The following is a 12016-nucleotide window of genomic DNA, read 5'->3' on the forward strand; positions in this document are numbered from 1 at the left end:
TAAATAGCCTCCAAAATGGTCTCCGTGTTTTCACTTTTGTTCCTTTCAAATTTGTCCTCCAAAGGCATCTATCCAAAAGACAAATCAGACCACATGGCTCTTCTGTGTTAAACTGTTCAGTGATTCCATATTACCTCCCAAATAAAGTCCATACTGCTAAAGTCAGTTCACGTGTAAAGAACTCTTCCTTTGCCCATATCGCTTTCAAATTAGTTTCTTGCCACCCCTCCCCTGACATACTGTGCTCTTTTGTGGCACTTAGTGTTGTAATGCCTTGGACACATAAAGCCAAGACTCCTGCACTCCTCCTAAGTGGAGTTCTTTCCTGGTCCCCTGGTATTTGCCTAATTCCCACTGCTGACTGATTCAAGGGTAACTCAAGGGTAAACCTGAGGAAGATTCCTGGCTTTCTCTGATTCTCCAGGGCCCTCTCTTCTGTGCATAATATGCTGTCCCTATTTTTACTATAGCTTTAGTACACTATGTTAGAAATAACTATTTGTCAGTCTGAACATGGGACCGACAAACCAACCTCTTTTATAAGGGAAGAGACTGTGTTTTACTTATCTTTGTAACCTCAGTGTCTGAATAGTGTCTGACATAGTGTTGCTCAATAAACGTTGACTGATCCACTGACTGACTTGAAGCCTCTAAAAACTCCATATTGGACTGGGATGGAGAAAATAAAGGAAGAGAAAACAGAGACCTGCTTAACGAAAACAAAAACTAAAACAAAACTCAAAGGCACCAAAAAATTTTTTAGATTTTTTGAGAAAGTAACTTTAAATAACTTTTTTTTTTTTTAAGATTTTATTTATTTATTTGACAGACAGAAATCACAAGTAGACGGAGAGGCAGGCAGAGAAAGAGGAGGAAGCAGGCTCCCCACTGAGCAGAGAGCCCAATGTGGGACTCGATCCCAGGACGCTGGGATCATGACCTGAGCCGAAGGCAGCGGCCTAACCCACTGAGCCACCCAGGTGCCCCAATAACTTTAAATAACTTTTAAAGTTAAAAGTGCCTGTAAGGCTGCACCTGGCTGGATCGGTTGGTGGAGCATATGAGTCTTGATCTTGGGGTTGTGAGTTTGAGCCCCACATTGGGTGTAGAGATTACTTAAAAATAAAGTCTTTTTTTCTTTTTTTTTAAAAGATTTTATTTATTTATTTGACAGAGAGAAATCACAAGTAGTTGGAGAGGCAGGCAGAGAGAGAGAGAGGAGGAAGCAGGCTCCCTGCTGAGCAGAGAGCCCAATGCGGGACTCGATCCCAGGACCCTGAGATCATGACCTGAGCTGAACGCAGTGGCTTAACCCACTGAGCCACCCAGGCGCCCACTTAAAAATAAAGTCTTAAAAGAAAAGAATACCTGTTGGACCAGAGGCTATGTGTGACTCTCTTCATCATGATCATAAGGCTGTTTCTATTTCTGCTCGATAGCCCCAAGGTTGGGGTTATATTGTAGGGCTAAGACTGAGAACTCAGGATGGTGATAAGTGGATGTTGTCACACTAGCAGGTAAGATCAGCTGACAGTTCAAAAAATTATTATCAATCATTATTACTGTTATTTTTGAAAGGTTTCAAATGCCTGAGAACACTGTAATTAGTGGTGTGTGTGTGTGTGTGTGTGTGTGTGTGTGTGTGTGTATGCGTGTCTTCCACTTAATACAGAGACATTTTTGCTGCAAGGCACTGTTTAGTCCATACACCATATTCTGGGCACCTGAAACCATGGCAACCATGATTTCTGATCATTTGTAGGCAATTTAATTTGGCTTGAACATTTAGAGGCATTATTTTGCCAGTTATTTCTGGAAATGATTTAAAAAAAAACACTTCAAAAGGCATCAATTTTTATTTTGTTTTCTTCTGAACCTTTAACATTATCTTTTTTTTTTTTTTTAAATTCTAGAGGTAGAGAGTGATTTATAGCCATAAGGTTATCTGTTGTTTATAGACCATTTACTTTGTCTTTGAAATAGGGCTCAAAGAATTCAGTGTAGGCAGAGACAGGTATTATCTTATTTTTAAAAAAGATTTATCTCTTTATTTTAGAGAGAGAGAGGGAGAGAGGAGGGAGTGTGTGTTGGAGGAGCAGAGGGAGAGGGAGAGAGACTCTCAAGCAGATGTAGCACTGAGCTCAAGAGCCCGATGCTGGGCTCAGTCTCATGATCCTGAGATCATGACCTGAGCTGAAACCAGGAATCAGAAGCTTAATGGACTGTGTAATGCCCCTTTCTCATTTTTCTCTAAGTTAACACCATGGAGAGTACTTCTTTTAAAAAAAAAAAAAAGTTTTATTTGAGAGAGAACGAGTGTGAGTGGGGGAAAGGGCAGAAGGAGAGGGAGAAGCAGGCTCCCTGTTGAGCAAGGAGCCTGGTGTAAGGCTTGATCCCAGGACCCTGGGATCATGACCTGAGCTGAAGAAAGATACTTAACTTCCTGAACCATCCAGATACCCCTCAAGTACTTTTATTTATTTATTTATTTATTTAAAAAAGATTTTTATTTATTTATTTGACAGGCAGAGATCACAAGTAGGCAGAGAGAGGGAGAGGAGGAAGCAGGCTCCCTGCAGAGCAGAGAGCCCAATTCAGGGCTCGATCCCAGGATCCTGGGATCATGACCTGAGCCGAAGGCAGAGGCTTTAACCCACTGAGCCACCCAGGGGCCCCCGCTCCCAAGTACTTTAAATCCTGAAACGCAAACTGAGATTAAGAAAGACAGTTACTGGGGTGCCTGGTGGTTCAGTGGGTTAAAGCCAAGCCTCTGCCTTCGGCTCAGGTCATGATCTCAGGGTCCTGGGATTGAGCCCCGCATTGTCCTCTCTCCTCAGCAGAGAGCCTACTTCCTCCTCTCTCTCTGCCTGCCTCTCTCCTACTTGTGATCTCTGTCTGTCAAATAAATAAATAAATAAAATCTTTAAAGAGAAAAAAAAAATAAAGACAGTTACTGATGGTTTACATGTGTGTTGGAAAGCAGGATGGTACCACTGTTGTTTAAAGCTTTTAACTGCAGAAAAAAAGTATGTCCAATTTCTAACAAACATCTTTTTTTTAAAAATCCAGTATCACTGTAGCTTTTCCATATACATTAGGTGAATCATCTATAGGCTGTGAAGATTGGTGTCACAAACTAACAGGCTGGGTTTCAATCCTAAAAGCTCAAGAGGAACTAATGTCCTTCACAGGCTTCTCACATTTGGAATTTAGAAGCTTCCATTCAGAATGACTCAAGATAAATTCCCCACATTTGTCAAAACTTGTGGATATATAAAGAATTTTTTCTTCTGTCCAACGACAGTTTTGTTCTCTCATAGTCAGTGGGTGGGGGAGTGCTAGTACTTCTTGTTGATAAAATATTTATAAGGCAATATTTTCAATGTTATACAATTGAGATGGTAAACACATTTATATGAAATTTAATGAGGCCAAGTGGGAATGTAGTTAAATATCTTCTTAGAAATCTTGGCAAGTTAAAAATGGAGATTAAGATTCTAAGTCATTTTAAAACAGGATTCAATAATTTGTTATCTTTCAACCCTTTCGTAATTGTAGTGGGGAGTCATACAAAAAGTATAAATATTAAGATTCCTTCTGCTGTTATTTGTTTGGCTTGTCAGTGTCTCTAGAGCTTCTTTTTCCTTTGTTCAGACCACACACTTGGCTAAATGTTATCATTTGCATTTTGATAATACACTGGGTTTGTTAGTGGCAGAAATATCTTTATAAATAAATTAGAAGAAATTTTAAGTGTTTCATTTCTGTATGTAAACATCTATTGACTCAAAGAGCCCCATGTTATCAACAGAACTTTCATACTACAGTAGAGTTTTGTAATATGCAGTAAGGAAGTGTTAGTATTTGCGCAGACAGTCCTAGGAGTCTTGGTCTAAGAAGACAATCCTCCAGGGGCTGATGCCCTTCTAAGCAAATTCTATTAAGAATGGAGGTTTATTTTTTTATTATTTTATTTCCACATCATCCTCTACATTATAAGTGAAACCCATACCTTAAATATAAAATTGTCTGGTACAAGTTATTTTTAAAAGTTCACTTTGATTTTTTTTTAATTTTATTTATTTATTTGACAGACAGAGATTATAAGTAGGCAAAGAGGCAGTCAGAGAGAGGAGGAAGCAGGCTCCCTGCTGAGCAGAGAGCCGGATGCGGGGCTCGATCCCTGGACCCTGGGATTATGACCTGAGCTGAAGGCAGAGGCTTTAACCCACTGAGCCACCCAGGCGCCCCCAAAAAAGTTCACTTTGATTTTTGAAGCAAGATTGTATGATAGAGTTTCAGTCCTGCATTTAATTAATTAACTAATTAAAAAGATTTTATTCATTTATTTATTTTAGATGGAGGGTGCTGGGGACAGAATGCACATGCGAGCCAGGTGGGGGAAGAGGAAGAGAGAATCCCAAGCAGGCTCTGCACTGAGCATGGAGGTCCACGTGGTGCTCAGTCACATGACCCCTAGATCATGACCCTAGCCAAAATCAAGAGTCAGATGCCCAACTTACTGAGCCACCCAGGCACTCTAGTCCTGCATTTTAAGAGTTCCACCCACTTCCCACCTCTTAAGAAACTTCAGCTTCTGTCTGCCTGACCATTCCCAACATGCTTAGGGGAGCTGGTTTCCCTGAGTGTGCCTAGGGTGCTCCGTGTTTGCCTGGCCATCCTCATAAGTCCCACAAAATCCGGTGCCTTATGGCAAAAAAAGCTTGATGTTTTCTCTCTGGGCAGCATTGGACAGTAGAATGCATACCTGACCAATGCTGCTGTGTAGCATCTCTTGGGTCCTGCTGATGGAAAGACTTCCTTTTGGCTGGACTGATAAAAAATTCAGTATCCTGAGGACCCAGAGGCTGCCACACTACACTTCCTTCCCCATTCTGACTTCTCAACCATCATTACGTACTGCCTGAAGTGTTGAAAAAGATTTATCTTCCCTCTTTGGCTGGAGGCACTCCCTTCCATTCCCATTGGATTTGAGAAGTTGGAAACAGGCATCAAACCCCACTTGTCCTTTTATTGTGTTGTGTAAGTCTGTTTTCCTGTGTAAAGGTAAAAAAGAACCTGTTCTTGGTCTTACCTGAGACCTAGAAAATTCATCTTAAATCAGGGTCATTCCTTCCATCTGATATGGTCATTGTGATCTCATTCCATTCATTATCTTATTTCTCAGTCCTCTTCTTGATGGGTCAGTTCTCTTCCTTCTGATTTTTGTGGGTACATGACATCAGAAGTTACACAAATGATTACAAAATAGGTGGGAAAAAAGCAAAGCTTTCTTTCTTTTTTTTTTTAATAGAACTTCCTTTTTAAGCCATTATTCTCACTTGGCAGTGGAAAACGATCTTGTCACCTTTATGTATTCTAGTCAACTGCATTATAAATGTTTCTTTTGTGTAAATGTTCAGTCAGATTTGCATATTATTATCTTAGCTGTTCTGAGCTCTGTCTCCCGGTCTTCTCTTTTCCCTATTATTGGTCCTGCTTCTGTTTCACTGGGCTCAAGGTTCTGTTAGCTGGCAGTGGTAAGAAGAGAGGGAGTTTGCTTATGTGGAGAGCATATGGTGTGGCAGCATACAGGCTGGTCCCCTCCCTTAGTCTTGCCCAGGTGCCAGTGCAGTCCAGCTGTTGATGTCTGTAGCTGAATTTCTAGACATGGAGGATGCCCAGCATTGGCTCTTTTCTTTGTCATGGTAGATGATCTTCTGTGTCCAACTGGTACCATTTATAGCATAGTGCAGGGGATCCTGTAGAGGCAGCATTACCCCCCCACCCTTTTCAAGTTTTTGCTAGTGTGGTTCTCTTCATTCTTTTTTTTTTTTTTTTTTAAGAGAAGTATGACTTTATTTTCTTGTTTCACAAATAGATTTGGCTGAATTGGTTGCTTTTTGGCGATTAGTCAAGGAGACCAAATCCCATATCCTTGTCCAACTCCTCCAACTCTTCCCTTGTTTCGACCTTGGCTGGGGCTGTGGCAGGAGCAGGTGCAGCAGTGGTGGCCGTGGCCACAGGGGCATCAGCCACAAAGGCAGAAGGATCAGCTGAGAAGGCCTGAACCTTTGCAGTGGGAAGGGGTCATCAGCCTCTGCAGACAAAGCCAGGACCCACTTGTATCCATTAATGATAGAAAGGAGCACTGATGCCACAGCTGGGTAGCCTGTCTGCAGACATACACTGACAACATAGTGGACACCGTCCAGGAAGTGAGAATGCAGTTTCCTCAGTGTTGTCGGGCACTTCAGGGTGTTTGCCATTGTCAAACACGAGCTGGATGAGCAGCTCACAGGAGAAGGGGGGACATGTTCAGCATGTTCAGCAGTGTGGTTTGCGGGCTCCCACTTTGTCTCCAGTCTTAATCAGCTGCTTATCAGTCAGGATTTCACTGGTGCCCTTGAAGACTTCCGTGGTGATGCCTAGAGCCTGGAAGATAGAAGACTTCTTGGGCCTAGACCAGTGTTCTGGGCTGGCATAGTGACTTCACAGAGGGCTATGGCACGAGCTGGCACCTTGCTGGCCGGCAGCATGTCCCTGATCTCAGTGAGGTCCTCCTTGGTGGGCACAAAGCGCATATTCCCCCGGATGTGAGGCAACAGTTTCTCCAGAGCTGGTTGTTCTCTAGGTGCCTTTGGAGGGGGCTTGTGCATCACGGTGTTCTTGCCCATCAACACAACAGCCTTCCCCGGAGGGACATGAGAATATGCCGCATCTGCTTGGAACCTACATTGTGTGCTTCCACAATGAAGCATTTTGGATAATCATCCAAAAGTTGGATGATCTTAAGGAATTAGTGGACTTCCATCCTGCCTTGTCTTCCCTGAGCATCAAGGTGGTGTGTCAGGAGTTGTCACATAGTGATGAAAGACAATGTTATTCTCACAAGGGTGCCTGGGGAGACCCCCCCTCATTCTTTTGGCTGGCCTCTTTTGGGACTGAATCGTCTTACCAGATACTTTCAAGTGCCTATTCTAAGTTCACAAAAGACCTGGAAAATCCCCACTCCCTCAGAGTTCCTGTTTAGGAAACCAGAGGTGATGGTTACTTGTTCCTTCTCCTCTCTGCTGACCCTTTTCCTAGGCCTGCCCGGCATCCTATTAGGCCTGCTACTTACCACCAAAGTGGTTGGCAATCCCCTCTATCCAAAATCACCCTCACACTTCTGGGGAAATGCTCTTAGGCACCCACCCTCCCCTTGGGAGTACAGTAGAAAGTGAGGCATGGGGTGTCCCAAATATGTGTTTTATTATTATTTTTTTAAGTATGATTTTCCAACTTGTTGTGTATTTTGTCCTCTGGAAGAGAAGGATAGGAACATAGAATAAATCTTCATGTCCTCTCCTGACTGTTTTTATCTTACAACTAGCTAGATATGCACCGAACAGTTTGTATTCTGAGTCTGTGTGAGTGTGCATGAGTGTGTGTGTGTGTGTGTGTGTGTGATGGGTGTTTGTTTTGAAAGTAGAGAGTTGTTAAGGGGAGGAGGGAAGCTGAAATCATCACTCTGTGTTTCAAGTTGCAGGTTGATAGGGATGACCCATTAGGGAAAAAAGACTTGATATATGGAGAGGGGAGAGCATTGCTGGAATGATAAAGAGGGAATGGTAGCTTGTGCTCTGTCTGCCTACCTGAACCTTTTGTCTTTTGCTTTTCAGTTGAAAATTTCCTGTCTTGTTCACTCTTGCCTGATTATTGCTTTGGGTGTTCTGAATAATGTAGCAGAGCCCTTAATTAAGGATCAGAGAAGATATCAAAACGTTGGAGAGGTCCATATTTTGGACTTCCTAGATTTTTCCCAACAGCTTTGTGTTGTGAGTTTAAAGTAGCAATATTCAACCAGGAGAAAGCAATAAAAGCTTACAGATAATCATGGTTAGGTTTGTAGATTGATTGTTTTCCTGAACGAAAATGTGAACTTCTCCCATAATGGTAATTGTTAGTGCTATAGTTGGGGAAAACAGTTGGGGCATGAACTCAGGATAAGTATAGAGGACCAGAGGATCCACATCAGAACAAGTTAGAGAGTATCTTATTGAAAATTATATTGTTTTTAAGTCCAGTGAAGTGTTGTAACATCACATTGAGGAATAGTCTCACAACTCCCTTATACAGCAGTCTTTCCTGTCTGGGATGAACTTGTGCATCTGTGCTTTGCTTTCCAAGAATGAAAATTATGCTCGTTTTACAACTGCATAAAGCTTAGCATAATTGTGCAGGTAATTGCTTTAAAATACTGTTCTACAAAAATGCTATCATTCTAAGCTCAGAAAGAAAGGGGCAGGAAATCTCCTTAGGCTTCAACTGCTGAGTACCCAGAGACCTTAATATACTATTTACATATCAAGAGTCAGAAGTGGGTTTCTTTTAGTGGAGGGATATGACAGACCAACAGGGTTGACATCAGAATGTTAGGAAGACACATTTGGGAACATCTAATAAAGAAAATGATAATGTTAGGAGATCTAGCAAGAAGGCAAGATGTCCCAAGTGGAATGAAAGAGAAGGTAGGCAGGAAGCTGTGGTGCGGCTGGAAGTTGAAAACCAGAGGGGAAGGTGGAATAGAGGTAGAGGGTAATACTAAAAAGGGGTCAGGTGTCCAGTGAGAAAGGCAAGCTGGACAGGTCTCACAGGTGGAAACAAAATGTTAGCTAGAATCCTGTGGAGAGGTTACAACTAAAGTGGTTAGTATCCAGGCAAGAAATTCGCTAACTCTTGTGGGGCATGAGAAGCAACAAATAACATGAGCTCAAAATAGAATTCTAAGCTCAAAGCATTTTAAGACAGAGACCAGATACAAGTCTTGATGTGATGGAGTTAAATAGGTTAATGTGGCTAAAGTGAATAATATGGTCAAATTATTCTAACACTCGGCTCTCTAGAATACTTCACACACAACACACACACACACACACACACACACACACTCATACATGCACACATGGAGGACTGAAAAATTAAAGAACAGAATGTTCACAAAATCTCTTAGAAGTAGAAGGAAAATATGAGTGATTTCATTTTCTTGTTACTTCTGTATGCTTTCTAAATTGTCTTCAATTAATGTGTTATTTAAAAAAAATAATATAAAAATAAAAAATAAATTGACCCAAATGAATTGCAGTGCATTTGCAGACAGTTTGAGAATTTGGTATTTTGTTCAGTGATTGGTGATTGATCTGCCTCTAAGGGGCACAGAGGTAAAACTAAATTATTGCAGGGCACAATAAATTCTCTTGGAATTGTGTAAATTTCCATATTCAGTCTGCTTGCCTTTTATTTTTTGCAGAAATTTCTCAACAGACTTGTAGAACAACCACTTTTTTTCTGAAACAGTCATTTAGGTTGGGTCTATCTGGGACAAGATGAAATAAGAGTTGGAAATTATTGAGCTGAGGTGATTAATTGGAAGGATTCAAACTGAATAAATTAAGATTGGACCCCAATCCCAATCCCTGTACTCAGCTGGATGCTTTTTATTGGCCAATGGAGCCCATAATGGGATAATGGAATAGGAGAATGTTGGGCTTTGTTTTTTAGTTCATTTTGCAAATGAGAAAAGCCCTAGGCAAAATTCCTTTTGTTCTTAATGCCAAAATATTTCACCATTAACCCAACATAAAATGTATTAGATAATAATTTTTAAAAAATGCTGGACCAATAAACCTCATAATTTTATAAACCTTGTAAAATTTAAAAATGTTTCCTGTCCCAAATATTTTCATTAACCCCAATGATAGAAGTAGAGCCAAATATATTAATAATGAAAAGATAAACAAATCCTTCTCAGTTAAAGCTTTTATTCATACCTCAGGAATTGGGTTATAAGAAAATAAATATTTGGTTACATGAATGAAATTGACTATTCAGATGTACTATACACACATATACGTGACTAATTTCAATTCTCTGGTCCAGTTGGAAAGTCAGTTTGAATAGCAGTCATGATTTTAACCTGTTCTTGTTCGTGTGCATCCTTTGAATTTTGGAAAGGCAGAGTTGCGTTAGGACAGTAATTGGATGCTTTGGCCATAGACTTGGATGTGAGAAAACTCACATGCTGTGTTTTTAATTAATGCAAGGCCAGTTATGTTTAGCAAGGGCTAACAAATGGGCCATTGTCATGTTTAGTAGAGTCATACCACCCTTACCCATGGGCTGGGTGGATAAAGATCACAAAGGAGCCCCTAAGGAATATGATGATGATGCTAAAAAGACCTTAAATGTGCTATTCCCCACATAAGCACCAATTGAGGTTGTAATATGGAATTTATCAGGACTCTGCTAATTACAGATCCTTTCTACCCTGTGCTGGAGTGGCATAACGTACCTCGTTTAATATTGTCATTAACATGCTGTGAGCCCAGTGATTACTCCCGTCCATAAATACTCTCAGTGTGACCCCTAGGTGGGTAGTGGACATGTGCTTTTTGATTCAGGTATTGGCTCTTTCATGAAGACTCTGGATGAACTTATTCAGGGTGAACAGAATTTAGTTGTTAGGAGGACAGGTCTGGGATGGTTAGGCCAAAGTAGCTGCTTTCATTTATGTTTTCCCATATTTAATGTTCCACTTAACAGATGCAACTCCTGATAACCCCAGCCCAGGAGTATACATGTACTGTTTTTTCCTATTGCTCTCCCATATATTCCCACAGGCTTTCTTGCGTCTAGACAGTGGTTGTGAGACGGCCCTCATCACTCCTCTTTTATGGGTGTGTGCATGGACACTGGACCCCAGCATCCCTGCCTGCTGTGGCCTTGGCTCGCCGGTGGCTCCATCACTGCTGTATTGGTACTGGTGCATTGACTGGGTATAGGTGCTGAGCCTGGCAGAGAACTTGAGTCCTTAGAACGGCTTCCCTAAACTTCCGTTCCAGAGTGGAGTATCCTTTCATTTTCTTTTTCCTTGTGGGGGTTAAGCTGCTAAAGCCCAGGGTCCAGGCTATATGGAATCCCACAGAAGCCCTTGGCCCTTTCTGTATGATCTTTTATTTTTTGTTCTAAGCAACTGGTAGAACCTAAACAAGTTTGTCTTCATGCCTTCTCCATGTCCTCCTGCATCTGTCAGTTTAGGATCAACTCTCAGATTCCCTAACCAGTGAGTGCAGAGCCAGCAGAGATGCCTGCAGTAGCTTCTCATGAGCTGCTATGAGCTGACACCAGCTCACCACTGTTCATGGGTATCTCACACTTTGTCCTGTACTCCTACTTCCAATTAGAAAGGAAGTTAAAATTCAGGGGAGTCAACAGTACAAAGGCGTACCTTTCTCAATGCAGTAGAAATGGCCCAGAAAGTTGCACCTGAATAGAATATTTATTAATCATAAGGGAGGTCATTATTTCAGAGAAAACTGTAGTGAAAAGCTTAGTAAAGCAAAGATTTAAAAAAAATAGGTATTTTTCAAAATAAATCGTGTCTCCTGATTTATCTGATTTATACACTTGGAGTTTATGTTTCACATTTTCTTTAAAGTAATACATGCCTATAAAACTAAAAAAAACCTTAGCGATTTATGGGGGTTGGTGCTTGAGCACGGAGCTTTCAAGAGTCTTTCATTTTTTCAGTTGTCTCCTTCCCTTTAGAGGAAAGATGACTGGTTTCTTTGGCAGGTTTTGACAGGCGCCTAGGAGTCACCTGCAAGGACATGTTGTTTTCTGTGGGAGAATCTGCATTTCTGTTTCGTCATGCACATCCTCTGTTCCTTTGAACAGAGGCATAAGAAAGTAGGAAAGCTGGATTTGGGTGCTGGTTTTACTCTAGATTGGCTGCATGATTTGAACAAATCAGGTGACCTCTCTGAGTCTCCTTTTTAAAATCAGTAAAGTGAGAAGAGTGCCTAAAGACTGCTAGATTTGGATCTGGTGGTGCAGTAAAAAACAAAAACAAAAACAAATGAGTGTCCATCTTTGAAACCACCATCAAATCATGATTCACATTCAAATGCTAACTGCTAAGGACTCATGTGCATTTATGAGGGCAAAAAAACCGGCACAGAACTTTTGGGAAACT

The 12016-nt window shown here is 41.2% G+C and overlaps 1 pseudogene; it reads right to left on the reverse strand.

The window, feature by feature from the left end:
- Positions 1 to 4371: 4371 nt before the first annotated feature.
- Positions 4372 to 6837, reverse strand: LOC101691548 (annotated as a pseudogene).
- Between the last annotated feature and the right edge of the window lie 5179 nt (positions 6838 to 12016).

The sequence above is a fragment of the Mustela putorius genome, unplaced genomic scaffold, assembly GCF_011764305.1.
Source record: "Mustela putorius furo isolate JIRA1106 unplaced genomic scaffold, ASM1176430v1.1 tig00003869_pilon_pilon_pilon, whole genome shotgun sequence".
Taxonomy (NCBI): domain Eukaryota; kingdom Metazoa; phylum Chordata; class Mammalia; order Carnivora; family Mustelidae; genus Mustela; species Mustela putorius.